This window comes from Symphalangus syndactylus, chromosome 3 (assembly GCF_028878055.3).
Source record: "Symphalangus syndactylus isolate Jambi chromosome 3, NHGRI_mSymSyn1-v2.1_pri, whole genome shotgun sequence".
In the NCBI taxonomy this organism is placed as follows: Eukaryota; Metazoa; Chordata; class Mammalia; order Primates; family Hylobatidae; genus Symphalangus; species Symphalangus syndactylus.
This window is the reverse complement of record NC_072425.2, coordinates 138,329,264-138,344,331: the sequence shown is the minus strand read 5'-3', so window position 1 is coordinate 138,344,331 and position 15,068 is coordinate 138,329,264. Positions and strand designations below refer to the sequence as shown.

Genomic DNA, 15,068 nt, shown 5'->3' with positions numbered 1-15,068 from the left:
GATACAGGTTCTTTACAGTTTTTGGATAATCGCTTTTGGCTGGGTAAATGGTCAACTTACATAATGTTCTGCATATACTTAAAAAGAATGTACACAGATTTTCACTTAGTGAACAACCTCAAGTAAATCATATTGTTCAAATTTTCTCTTCCTTTCTAATTTTTTGTTGGTTGAATTTTCTAATTACTGAGAGAGGTATATTAAAATCTCAGATATGATAATAGACTTGTAATATTTCTCAAATTTTGTCCATTTTTGCTTTCTGTATTTTGAGGTTATACTGTCAAGTGCATCCAAGTACAGAATATTTGTATCTTTTTGGTGAAATGAAAAGTTTATCATAATGTAGTAGTACCTTTATCTCTAATCAAATGCTTGTCCTTCAAAGCCATCCTGTTGGAATCGATTATAACTTCAACACCTTTGTTTTGGTTAGCATTTGCCTAGTATAGTTTTTCCCTAATATTTATTTTAATCTCTGCATGTTCTTATGTTTCAGGTTATCTCTTATAAGTAGCATCAAGTTGGATTTTATAAAAAGTAATCAAACTTTGTCTTTTAATTAGTAAGTTTCACTCATCCATACGTATTACGATTAAAGATTTCTGACTGATATATACAATATATTTTGCGTTCTACTGATTCCTTTTCTATACATCTTTTTCTTTTTCTTCTTTTGGAATTACTTTGATTTTACTCACTTGTTTTTCCCATTATTCATTTGAAAGTTATATACTCCATTTCTACTATTTTAGTGGTTTCCATAAATGTTTAGAATCCATATTCAATATAACAACGTTTAAAGCTAATCAATATCTCTACATTCCCCAACAATACCAGGCGCTTAGTGTGCTTTAACTTAGATTCCCCTCCCCTACTGTGTTACTTGTCGTTTAGTCCAGAAGTTTAGTCTTTTCTCTTTCTAGTTCTTATATTCAGTGTTATCATTATTTTAAGCAAGGAACTTTTTATATTCATCTACATGTTTACTATTTTCTTTGCTTACCATTATTTCTTGCACCTCAGACCTTTATTTAGGAAAAAGTTGTCCTTTTGCTTAAAATATAACCTTTGAAAGTTCATTCTATAAAGCTCTGTTGGTGGTAAATTCTCTGGTTTTGTCTAAAATTGCCTTATTGATGGCAGCAGCTGCTAGTCATCACACTGGCTGCAGCAGGGAGATGTGGCTGGAGCCCTGCCCCTTCTGAGTTAAGGTACGAGCTCCTCAGGGCCCGCTGCAGCCGCCCAGAGAGGGGCTGCAGACCCTGGCCTTCGGTTCCATGGAGCAGGCAGAAGCCCCACCCTCCTGGACAGGGCTGCAGCTGCCCAAACTGCAGCTGTCTATCTGAGCCTCCCTGTGCTCTTGGGGGGTGCTGGGAGCAGGCAGGATCTCTGCCCTCCTGGGTGCAGCTGCAGCTGCCCGAACCCTGGCTGCAGGCCTCGGCCTCCGGCTTCGCAAAGCGAGCAGGCGAGAGTCGGAAACATATGGGAGCCCCACCTTTTCTGAGTCGGCGGGGCAGGATCTCCCCAGTGCAGCTTCAGGGGGGTCCTCCCAGGTGCAGGACTCAGGCATCTGCAGCTTGCACCCTAGTGCAAGTCTCTACTTTTGTACCTCTTTAGGGCACTGACCTTACATTGCTAGTCTTTGCTTTGGTACCCCTTTAGGGCACTGATTAGTACCTCTCTAGGGCAGTGATCTTATATTGCTAGCCTTCATCTGTCTCTCTACTTACCCCTCTCTCTCTCTCTCTCTCTACTTATCTCTGTCTCTCTCTACTTATCTCTCTCTACTTATCTCTCTCCCTCTCTACTTATCTCTCTCTACTTATCTCTCTCTCTACTTATCTCTCTCTCTACTTATCTCTCTCTACTTTCTCTCTCTACTTATCTCTCTCTCTACTTATCTCTCTCTCTACTTATCTCTCTATTTATCTCTGCTTACTTATCTCTACTTACTGACTTATCTCTGCATCTTTCCTGGAAACCTTTTTTATGACCCGGGGTAGAGCTCAAAAATCCATCCTTTATGCTTCAGCAAGAGACAAAACAGGGACCCCGAACCCGGCACCAGATTGAAGGGAACACGGAAACCAGAGTTTGGCCCTTGCAAATTTCCACTCCACATCAGCATCACCCTCAATTCCCCGGGATGAATTGTTGATCATGGCAATTAACATATTTAGCAAAACAATGACCATTGTAACATTATAGACTCCATAAAGAACATAACCAATGTTTTCAATGAATTTATGGTTATAGTTGATGACCACTGATTTCACTTCAGAAAGTCCAAATATAGCCCAGAACTGTGTCTTAAAACTCTGTTGTGAAAGCTTCATTTTGTTTTGCACCAATGTAGTAGGAGTAGAGGTTGAACATTCCCATCATAAAGGCCACAAACACCACAATGAACACATTCAGCCCATATCATGCCTGTGTGCTTATTAAATCTGTTTTTCTCTAGCAGAGGCAGGTTAACCATGAAACTGAAGCTTCAAGATGACTTTACTTGCCCTATGCAAAGCAGCCTGTGATTTATTTTTTCCGGGGACTACTGCCAACCAGGCCTGTGTGTCAATCTATAAGCATCCAGCAGCAGGTCTACTGTACAAATAGGTCTTTTGTCAGACACTTGATTAACCCAATATACGGCCTTTCCTGTTGGATTAGTACTACCAAAGCCTCCTGTTCTTTTCACTGTGCTGCTTCCCAGCTTTATGTCAACAACTGAGCAATTCTTTCTCCTAGGGAAGCAGACCACAGAGTTGAGGAACTAATAACTAATTGAATTTCTCTGGTATAATCAGAACCAATCATTCCCGTATGCACAGTGCCACCTCTAGATCTTTCAAGTAATAGACTGTTCCCGAGGGCAAGGGTCCCCCAACTCCCATGGGGACCCCTCTCCAGTGGCTCCCCAGGAAGCAGGGAAATGAGAACTGTGCTGCAAAGGTCCACGGCAGCACTGCCCGCCGCGGTGGGAGACAATTGTTGCCATTTGTAAGGGCACTGGCTGTGCCAGATATGCCTCAGTTTATTGAGGTGCTCTCTGAATAAACAAGCCTCAGATTCCACTGGGTCTTAGTACTACCAGTTGCTCCAGGTTTTAATGTTGCAACTACAAGAGCGGTAAGTTTTGTAGCTAATTCATTTTCTCACCCATTAAGGGGAGAAAGAGGAGGTAACCATTCACTTAATTCAGCAGGTGGAGCCGAGAGGCTAGTAAAACATACTTTTTTTCAGTTTCCCTTTCTTTTCTTTGGTTTCCTCTGGTTTCTGTTCCCCACATTCAGAATCTGAAATTAGTTTTTTACACTCATCCTCCTCCTCCTCATCTGAATCTGCCTCATCATCTGTTTGAAATGGCTCAAGAGCTGCTTTTATTAGCACCCACATTGACCAAACCGAGACTGGAATTTTTGCTCCATCTTTATATGCTTTTTTAAAATCTCTGCCAATTCTCTCCCGTTCATCCAACTCCATAGTCCCTTGTTCCGGGAACCGTGGGCAAAACTGCTTTACTGCACTAAAGAGAGATAACAAATTCTGAGCACTAACTTTCACTCCCCCCTTCGTAATAAATGCCTTAAGAAATTTAAATAAGCAGAATGTCTGCTTTCACTTTGTCACATTGTTACCTTGGTTCTTCCAAGCGCTCAGCTTTCCCACCGAGCTTCTTTTAGACATCCTCGGTGTCCTCTGATGATGCGTCCTCTGCTTTCACACACTCTAGCGTTCCTTCACCAGCGTCTTTGTCGCCCCACATTGAGCAGCCAGGAATGTTGGGGTGATCAGACCCAACACCAGGTCGTGGGGGTGACAAAGCCCGGTGGAGTCAAAGGATTGAGAAAAGCCAGTTTGAGAGAGAGAAGTGGTACCGGGGGGTCATCACGATCGTGGAGGCTGCAAAGGCCCTGAGCTCTGGGAGCCCACCCTATTTATTGGTAATCCAACAAAGAAACAGGTGGTGAGAATGTGGAGGTCAAAAGGGCAGGCACATGATCTACAGCTGTGTCAGTTTAGCGTTTATATGGAACATGTTCTGCTACTTGAGATCATGGGAATACAATGGATCTAGGAGCCTAGGAGGGCTAGAAGCAAGGAGCCAGCAAGTCTAGACACATTCCCGAGGACATTATGTCAGTCATGCAAGCCCTGCCTCAGCTTTCTTCCCAACCCTGGGCTTTTTTTCCTAACACTTTCTCTTTTACTAGAGATAAGGTCTCACTCACTCTGTTCCCCAGGCTGGAGGGTAGTGATATGATCATGGCTCACTGCAGCCTCAAACTCCTGGGCTCAAGTGATTCTCCCTCCTTAGCCTCCTGGGTAGCTGGTACTACTGGTGAGAGCCACCTACATGTCTCTTAACCATGAATTATGTTCACAAAAAGTCAAACCTCAGAGTCACTTTGTGTAGACCTGTGGTTACAAATTCTCAAAGGCGACTTTCTTTTTCTACTAATAACCCAGGCCCAACCACAAAAATTTCCTTTTGGTTTCATTTGCTCTGATGTGAGTTTTTCTAGCTGGTCCATTGTCATCATGGGTATTGCTCTCCAAGGATCCTCCCTTGCTCTGGCAGGTTCATCTTCTGTCTCCCAGTAGCCATTAAAATAACCACTTCTAGGTTGCCAACATTGCTAAATGCATGGAGGGCAGTGAAGGTTTTATTGTCAGCTTTCTATTCTGATTTCCAGCTCCCTTTCAGTTTTGAATGATGAGAATTTCTTTGACCTTCTATGAGGTCATTTATACTTTTATCGATATGATTATCATATTTTATCTTGTATTTCCAGATGTTTGTATTGGAAGGAATGTTTTGGCTATCTAGTCCACCATGTTCCTGGATGTGTAAGTCCCCAAGGGGGTTTTCATTCCATCCCACAGTTGTTGGCATTTCCTAAGAATATCTCCTCAAGGGCTCCATGAGAAACAATTACATCGGCCATGCATTCCTCACTAACAACCCCCTCCCCAATTTTGTTTTTAATTACTGTAGTCCTGCTTAACTCTTACTACACAAAAGAATCTTTATTCACCTCTCATCATCCTGCTACTTCAGACAACACTTTAAAGGCACTGGTCCCACAGTTCTAGCTCATAAGTAGAATCAATGGAAAAAGGAAAAATGTGTGTGTATGTGTGTGTGTGTGTGTGTGTGTGCAGTGTATATCTATCTATATTAATTTCCTAACTATCAATACTTTGCATTTCCAAAATTGCACCTACTACCTCCATGCCCAGTTCCTGCATTTTACAAAAGCCTATTTGTGGTGAGCCTTCCTGGCTCTGGCAATAGCTTTGTCCTTTCCCATGCCACTGTGACAAAAACTGCAGCTACCTCTGCAATTTTGAAGTCCTCAGGATATCCACCCGTACTCTAAGAAATAGTTATCTGCCTAAGAACTCTGATTTCTCTGTTTGAGATATTAGGCAACTCTTTTCTGGCATCCACATCAATCAATTTTTGCAAGAATCTGATGATGTTTGTGATCACAGTCGGAGTCTGTGGAGCCCTACCTGTAAATTCCAGCTACCACTAGGATTTCAGATCAGCTGCCACTCCCCTGACTGTCAGTGAACTCACTGCAGCTTCAGCATGGATTGCAATCTCCATTCCAGGCCAGGCCACCACATACAGTCTGCAGGTTGTGCATTGAACAATTTTAAGAAACACTTGTCAATTGAGAAAAATGACAAGTTAAGTCTCAATCATTTTAGGAGTTTTATTTGCCAAAGATATAAGCGTGTGCACCCGGGAGACAGGACTATGCCTTTCTCTGAAGTTGATTTTGAGGGCTCCAAATTTAAAGGGGAAAGAGCGGAATATTGAGAAGTACACAATTTCCATGTAAGAGGAAGGTAGGGAAAAATAGTCATTCATGCCTTTGTCTGGCTTAGTGAATCTACATTGTTTTACATAAGATGACATAGACAAATGAGGCAGAGGAAAACTGCAGGGAATCTGCATTTTACATAAGATAATATAGACAAAACGGGGCAGGGGAACATCAGATATGCATATGTGTCTGGTGGGCTGGGTGTGACTCCACCTATAAAGATAAGCTATCATTTTACATTGCTATGGTGAAATTTTAACAGAAACACATTAAAAGATCTTGCAGCTCACTAGAAATTTCCTTGTGGGCAAAAATATGGGGGAGGCAAGTAGCTTTACCTCTTGTAGCCATCTTATTTAGGAACCAAAAGCGGGAGGCAGGTTTGTGTGACCCAGCTCCCAGTTTGACTTTTCCCTTTGGCTTAATGAGTTGGGAGTCTCAAGATTTAATTTCCTTTCACACACCATTCATATTGTGTTTATCATAGAAAAACGATAAATACATATCATAGAAATGGTATGATAAATCCGTATCATAGATAAATGATAAATATCATATTCTGGACAAAAAGCATTCAAGTGTCTTCATGGGAATTTTCTACTTCACACAGAGACACCAGGTGGGCTAGAAGCAGTTGCTCATGCAGCTCTGTATTCCCATGTGCTCATTTCTAGACATATTGGTGCTTGGTCCATAGGAAGCATCAGCATGTTAAGCATTTGGGTCTAGGAAGCTGCAGGAAACAAAATACTCCTTTATTATCACAGGCAAGTCTGTGATATAAATTAGAATATAGAGCTGTGTTGGAGAATTCAGCAAAAAACAGGAGGGCTTTGTGAGACCTTCTCTCTTCTTATTCTTTGTCAGTTCTTCAGAGCAGACCTTTCAGTTTTAGGCAGAGAAATTAGATTCGAGCATGTATGCATGGAAACACATCTTTTAATAGGGCACCCTCTTCCACTGGCAAAGCATGCACCAATGAATCTTCCAAGCTATCAACAATGAGATTAAATACTAGTGTAGGTCCAGTGTAATGAGGGGGTATAGAAGTGTGTCTTCCCCCAGGAATAAAGTGGAAATGTAAAGAGAGGGAACTGTATACTCCCATTCCCTCATTTCTCAGTTACTGTTTTGATTGCATTGCTTTGAGACTTAATAATACAATAAAGAAACAAAATGTAATAAGAAGTTATTACTTGAAAGAAATAAAACAGTATTGTTATTTGTAGGTAACGAAATTCAGGAAAATCCCAGAAGGGTGTATATATATAAAATAATCATACATTTATTTAAAGAAGAAATATATAAATAGCATTTAAAAGATATAAACAGATTCAAACAGATGTTAGAAAACAGTGGAGTTTGGTTGAAATTTCCCTTCCATCCCCCCTTCTTTCTTCCTCCCTCTCTCCCTTTACTTCCTTTCTTTGTTTTCTTTCTTTCTTTCCTTTTAAAACTATGCTTCAAAAATTCATTATCTGAGATTAAAATTTTGTAATAAGAAGGCATTATTTGTAGTCACAAAAACTGAGAAATCAGCTTAAAACTAATAGTAACAATAACGACTCTAATAAAGTAAACATACATATTATGAATTAGGTTGGGGTCTGCATGACTACATAAGATAAATTATGAAATTATATTGGTATACAGAAAAGAATATTTCAGAAATTTCTTCTACACTGGTAAAGAAGTGAAATAGTTTCTCTAATGGATGGATTGCATTAATCAACATCAATAAAAATTCCCACCTAATTATATTATAGAACTCCATAAAATAATTCTGAAATTAATTTTGAATAAATTGGTAGGCAATAATAATAAATCATCTTTAAAAAAGAAGAAGAACAGAGTAAGGAAAAGGAGCTATTCCTTTCCCATGTTAGAATGCATTTTAAATGTGGTGCTGACATAAAAACAGAAATTTCAAATATTATGATGGAGTGGAAATCTATAAGTATATGAAATTAAACATAAAAATGTTATAATGAGATAAGAATCATAAGTGAGATGTATATGTGTGTGTTTGTATATGTATGTATATTTGTGTATGTATGTGTGTATATATGTGCATATATATGTGTATATATGTGTGTGTATTCCATATATATATACACATATTGTATATACTTTGTAACCTCATCAATAAGCAGTACGTGAGCAGTTCAGTCACACAAAATGAAAATCAATAGCCATCTTAAAATCTAATATTGTTAGTCATAATAACAAATCCAAACCTTAGCAAGATCTCATTTATATCTACTAAACCCAAAAGAAAGAAAACAAGCATCATATTTAATTCAGGTATGTCTTCGAGATAACTGGCAAGTTCTTAACATTTTTTGGCATTGCTCATTAATTTATTTTGGATCCCTCTTTGACAATATGCGTTAAAATCCATAGAGATATTTATATCCTTTGTTCTAGTAAAGCATATCTTAAGGATTTATCTTAAAATAATTCAAAAGAGAGAACTATATTCATGATAATGTTTACTGCAGCATTAATTATAAAAATGGAAAATTGGAATAAACTGAAAATGTTCAACAACAGAGGCAATGGGTAGGGAAAGTTCCATTTTAAGACTGGGTTAAACATTCTGTGCTTCTTTCTTTTGTTTTTTGGAGTGCAGTAACATAATCATGGCTTACTGCAGCATCAAACTCCTCGGCCTCCCAAGTAGCTGGGACTACAGGCGTGGACCACCACACCAGGCTAATTTTTTAAACATTTTGTTAGAAACAGGGTCTCACTATGTTGCCCAGGTTGATCTCAAACGCCTGGGCTCAAGTGACCCTCCCACCTTGTTTGTTACTATTTATCATGTAATTGCTGTGAAGCAGGTATTTTATATATGATCTCTAATTCTCACACTCATTCTGCAAGTTACGTATTTTTCATTCTCAATTTAAAGTTTTGAGATCTGGTGCTCTAGCAAGACTAAATAGCTTACTCAAGGCTAGTAAGTGGTGGAGCTGGACCTTGAACGCCTGCATGACAAGGCCTGCTTTCCTTGGCCTGGTCAAAGGGCAAAAGCCCTGCTTACAGTTCCTACTGAAGGAACAGCCTTTGGCAGGCACGTTCTGTCCACGTGATTTCTGTGACCTTATCGAAATTGCCCTTCCTGCCAGATACCACCAGGCCTGGAGTCTGACCCAAGGGCAGCTAATCCATGGTCAGGCTAGTAGCTCATGATAGCGCTGTCATGGAAAGTTCTGTTAGATAGAGAAGAAAGGAATTATCTAAACTATCTAATTCCCTCTCTTACTAATTTAGCTTTGGAAATACAGAGCAAATCAAGTAGTTGTCAGGAGCTGAAGGTAGGAGAATGGAAGACAAGTATAGAAAGCATTTAAGAATGCATATGTTAACTAGATGAGACAGAACTAAATTGCTGTTGAGAAATTGATGTGCTTTCGCTGGAAAAAAAAAAAAAAAAAAAGAACTAAACTGCTAGATCACCAGTGGCAGAAAAACCAGGCAAGAAAAGGGATGGATGGGAGGATGAAAACAGGTTCAAATCAGGCAGCAATGAATAGTAAAAATATGAAGTAAAGGGAAGTAATTGTAGACCATACTCAATTCTGCAAACACTGCCTATCCTATAGTATCAATATGCTTCATGATTGTTATGGTTTTGACGTTTGTTCCCTCCAAATCTCATGTTGAAATATGACTTCCAATGTTGGAGTTGGAGTTTAAAGGGAGGTATTGGATCATGGGGGCAGATCCTTCATGAATGGCTTAGCATCCTCCCCTTAGTAATGAGTGAGTGCTTGCTCTGAGTTCCCACACATGCGATCTGGTTGTTTGAAAGTGTGTGGCACCTCTCCGTGTTCTCTCTCTCTTGCTCTCAGCTCTTGCCATGTGATGCAGCTGTTCCTGCTTCACCTTTCACCATGACTGGAAGCTTCCTGATGCCCTCACCAGGAGCAGACCATGGTACCTTGCTTCTTGTACGGCCGGCAGAACCATAAGCCAATTAAACCTCCTTTCGTTATAAATTACCCAGCCTCAGGTATTTATTTAGAGTGATGCAAAAACAGCCTAACATGGTAATCTAGTTAAGTTACTTCTAGAGATTCATCTCCTGTATGTCCCTGCTTGACCTCTTAAGTCCAGCTACCCAAACAGCTTGCATGGACAGTACAAGTGCACTGCACCAGGTATCAATTTATTGTCTCTCAGCTCCAGATTCACCCTTTTGCCTGAACTAGTAAGTACACCATGCTGCCCCTCCCTAGAGGGCATTTTCATTTGCCTAGCCAATTCCCTTGTGCCCTCCAAGACTTGGTGCAAGAGAAGCTTTCTCTAAGAAGCTTCCTGTGGTCTCCACCAGACTATATCCACCTGAGCACAACTCCATTGAGACTCTCTTGACTATTACAGCTTTATATCAAGGGAGTTTCGTCTGAGAGTTCTAAGTAATGAGCAGATATGAACTAAGCAGAAAACAGAAGAGAGGCTCAAACGGCAACTGTAGCAAGAACTGACTCAGGAGCCAACACAGCACCAACCCCTCAACATGCCAGAGGAAAGTGCCCCCTCAAGAGAGGAAGGTAGATGCTTGGGTTACAATCATTCGCAAATCCCTATTTACTTCCTGAGTTTAAGTAGATATATTTTAAAATACAGCTTAAGATATGTACAGATGTATTATTAAAAGTGTGAAATAAATAGACCTTTTATCCATTTGTAACTCAGGCAAAACTAATCTGGTTCTAAGTTAATGAGAATGGCACACTGTAATAGCAATTTGTGTCATAAATGGTTCTTGAGGCAACCATCTGTACTATACAAATAAATTTGCCCCTGAAACTGCAAGGCGACACTCTCCGAGTCCTTCAGAGAATCCAGATGCAAACTTCCCTGGCTGACTGCCTTTGCTTTATCCATTTGGCTCACCAGTTTGTGAGCAAATATATATATAAAATTGCAAAAGCTGGCCTGGGACTCTAGAGTGAGGAAAAAAGTAACAGTAATTTGTATTTATGTAGGTAGAATACTTGTACTAAATGATCAGTTAATTTCAAAATATTATCTCATTCATTTCCACCATAATATCAAAAACCTGGGAAGTATAAACAAATATTTTAAAAGCATGATTTTGTAAGACGTATTCCCAGCAGTCTATATTAGTGTGAATCAGATACGGGTGCTGTGATTTGTATGTTCCCAAGGAAATGTTCTTTTTACTCAGAAACTTGTTTTTTTTTTTTTTAACCAACTGATTATTTCAGATCATGTCAATTTTTATTTCTTCATCTGCTATGTCTAAGAGCTACTAAACAATGAACCTGAAACTAGAAATAAATAAAATCATAAGCCACAAACTTTATAACACAAGGAACATACAGCTTAGTTATTCTTCACAGTAACTTTGCACCGCTTCTAAAAATAAGACACACTTTTTCATGCTTTTAAAAATGTCATTACAGATTTAATAAGGCTAATTGTAAAAAGATTGAAAATGTAGAAAAGGAAAACAAGAAAAATGAAGTTATCTGCAATCTTAATACTCAAGAATAACTACTGTTAATACTTTGGTATATCTTTCAGCCTTTTTTAAATGCTTCTATTAATATATAAACTTTATGTAATTCATACAGATCTTGTTTTTCAAATGCTGCATAATTTGAATTTTCTGCAATGACTATTCTTTATAAACTTCATTTTAATGACTGCATACTTATATATTACATGAAACCATATACTTTGCCTTACTTCACCTCTTGCCTGTTTTCTCCTTCACAGTCCAGATTCCAGTTATACTCCATTAATTTCCATGTATCACGTTCTCCCTCACCCACCGATCCTGCACTTGCTGGCCATTCTAAGGCATTTTACATCTTTCCCCTCTCCGTCCCTTCTGTGTCCCCACTTCTCCTCCTACTCCTTTTTTTCTAATTAATTCCTGATGGTCTTTGATGAAAGGATAGTGTGTAAGATTTTAAAAAGGAAAGGAAGCTTAGAATTAAGTCTTGGGTACCTCAATTACTAGAAGAATATAGAAAAAAAGGACACTGAGAAATGGCTGAAGAAGAAAATCAGGAGAGTATAGCATCTTGGAAAGCAAGCAAGGGGAAAAAAGGTGTCAAAATTTAAAGACCAGTGGAACAGAATACAGTCCAGAAATAGACCCAAGCATTTATCATCAGTTGATTTTTTAACATGGGAGACGAGATCATTAAATAAGGAAAGGATAGTCCTTTCAACAAGGGGTGCTGGAATAACTAGATATTCATACTGAGAACTCCAGCCATTACATCATACACAAAAATCAACTAAAATTAAATCATAGACCAAAATATAAGTGTGTAAACTACAAAACTTCTAGAAAAAAAAACATAGAATTAAAACCATTGAAATTTTGGAGTAGGTAAGAACTGTTGGATAAGACACACAAGTATGAACTGTAAGGGAAAAATTTCATAAAGTGAACTTCATCAAAATTAAGACCTTCTTGAACAACATCATTAAAAAATGAAAAGGAAAGTCATAAAGCAGGACTAAAAAAACTTACAACACATGTATCTGACAAAGGATTTATCTAGAATGTACAGAAAGCTCTTGCATCTCAATAATAAGAAGACAAAAACCCATTAAAAAAACCAAAAGATTTGAACAAACACTTCACAAAAGAATATACACCAGCAGCCAGTGAGCACAAGAAAAGATGATCAACATAATTAGTTGATATAGTTTAGATGTTATCTCCTCTAAATCTCATGTTGAAATATAATCCCCAGTGTTGGAGGTGTGGCCTGGTGGGAGGCATTTGGGTCATGGGAGAAGATCTCTCATGGCTTGATGCTGTTTTCATGATAGTGGTCATCATGGATAGAGTTCTCATGAGATCTGGTCACTTAAAAGTGAGAGGCACCCCCCTCCCCACTCTCAGTCTTTCTCCTGCACTGACCATTTAAGATGCCTATGCCTGCTTCACCTTCTTCCATGAGTAAAAGCTCCCTGAGGCCTCCCTAGAAGCCGAGCAGATGCTTGTGCCATGCTTGTACAACCTGCAGACTGTGAACCCATTAAATATCTTTTCTTTATAAATCACTCAGTCTCGGATATTTCTTTATAGCAACACGAGAATGGCTTAACAGAAAACTGGTGCCAGGAATATGATATTGCTGTAAAGATACCTGAAAATGTGGAAGCAGCTTTGGAACTGGGTGTTGGGCAGAGGTTGGAAGAGTAGGGAGGGCTCAGAAGACGACAGGAAGATGAGAGAAAGTTTGGAACGTTTTAGAGACTGGTTAAGGTGTGACCAAAATGCTTATAGTAATATGGACAGTGAAGCCAGGCTGATGAGGTCTCAGATGGAAATAAGAAACTTATTGGGAACTGCAGTAAAGGTTACTCATGATGTGCCCTAGCAAAGAACTTGGCTGCATTGTTTTCATGTCCTAGGGAACTGTGGAAGTTTGCACTTAAGAGTAACAACTTACAGTATCCAGCAGAAGAAATTTCTAAGCAGCAAAGTGTTCAAAATGTGGCCTGGCTGCTTCTAAAAACCTTCTCTCAGACACAGGAGCAAAGAAATGAGTTAAAGTTGGAAGTCCTATGAAAAGGAGAAGCAGAGCATACGAGTTTGGAAATTTTGCAGCCAGGTCATGTGGTAGAAAAGAAAAGCCCATTTTTAAGAGAAGAATCCAAGTGGTTGAGTAGCAACAAGTTGCTAGAGAAATTTGCGTAACTATAAGGGAGCCAGATGCTAATACCAAGACAATGGGAAGAAGACCTTAAAGGCATTTCACAGATCTTCAAGGCAGCCCCTTCCCATCATGGGCCCAGAAGCCTAAGAGTACTTAATGGTTTTGTGGGCCAGTACCAGGGCACCACTGCCCTGCACCACCCCAGGAGACTGCTCTTTGTATCTTGTCTGCTCTCCTCCAGCCTCAGCTCAAAGAGCCCCAAATACATCTCAGGTCACTACTTCAGAGGGTGTGAGCCATAAGCCTTGGCAGCTTCTACATGTTGTTAAGCCCGTCGGCATGCAGAGTGCAGTAGTAAAGTAGAGTTGACAGCCCCCATCTACATTTCAGACGATGTATGGGAAAGCTCGGGTGCCCAGGCAGAAGCCTGCTGCAGGGGTGGAAACCTCATAGAGAACTTCTACTGGGGCAGAGTAGAGGAGAAAATGTGGGGTTGGAACTCCCACAGAGTCCCCACTGGAGAACTATCTAATGGAGCTCTGGGAAAGGGATGTCAAAGGCATTCAAAACAGAGTGACTCCATTTCGAATAACAGCTGGTAAAATGAGGCTGAGATTTGCTAGGTTGCCTTCCCAGAATGTTAGGCCTTCTAAGTCTAACCTTAGACGTAGGGTGAGATAGGAGGTCAGCACAAGCTACAGGTCACTAAGACCTTGCTGATAAAACAGCATGTGGTAAAGAAGCCAGCCAAAACCCACCAAAACCAAGATGGCAATGAAAGTGAACTCTAGTTGTCCTCGCTGCTCATTATATGCTAATTATAATGTATTAGCATGTTATAAGACACTCCCACCAGCACCATGACAGTTTACAAATGCCATGGCAAAATCAGGAAGTTATCCTATATGGTCTAAAAAGGGGAGGAAACTTCAGTTCTGGGAATTGCCCACCCCTCCTGGAAAGCTCATGAATAATCCAGCCCTTGTTTAGCATATAATCAATAAATAACTATCATTGGCAGAGCAGCCCATGCCACTGCTCTGCCTTTGGAGTAGCCATTCGTTATTCCTTTACTTTCTTTATAAATTTGCTTTCATGTTACTATATGGACTTGCCCTGAATTCTTTCTTGTTTGAGATTCAAGAATTCGCCCTTGGGGTCTGGATTGGGACCCCTTTCTGGTAACAGGGCCACCATCCTCAAGACCGCAGAATGGGAGATCAAACAGCAGCTTGCACCCTGCACCGGGAAAAGCCACAGGCACTCAGCTCCAACCTGTGAAAGCAGCTCGGGGGCTGAACCCTGCAAAGCCACAGGGCAGAGCTGTCCAAGACCTTGGGAGCCCACCCTTGTACCAGTGTGCCCTGGATGTAGGACACAGAAGTCAAAGTAGATTATTTTGGAGCCTTAAGATTTAATGGCTGCCCTTCTGGGTTTCAGACTTGCATGGGGCCTATTGCCCCTTTCTTTTGGCCAATTTTTCCCTTTTGGGATGCAAATGTTTGCCTGATGTCAGTACTTCCATTGTATCTTAGAAGTAAATAACTTGTTTTGATTTTACAGGGTC

The 15,068-nt window shown here is 40.0% G+C and overlaps 1 protein-coding gene across 1 annotated transcript in view; it reads right to left on the bottom strand.

Moving 5' to 3' along the window:
* The window catches only part of SC5D (sterol-C5-desaturase), a 62,308-nt gene extending 58,006 nt beyond the window's left edge, over nucleotides 1-4,302 (bottom strand). The window contains exon 1 of the mRNA XM_055273511.2: nucleotides 3,639-4,302. The gene's annotated coding sequence lies outside the window, so the exon portion shown is untranslated. The remainder of the gene's footprint in view (nucleotides 1-3,638) is intronic.
* Nucleotides 4,303-15,068: the final 10,766 nt, after the last annotated feature.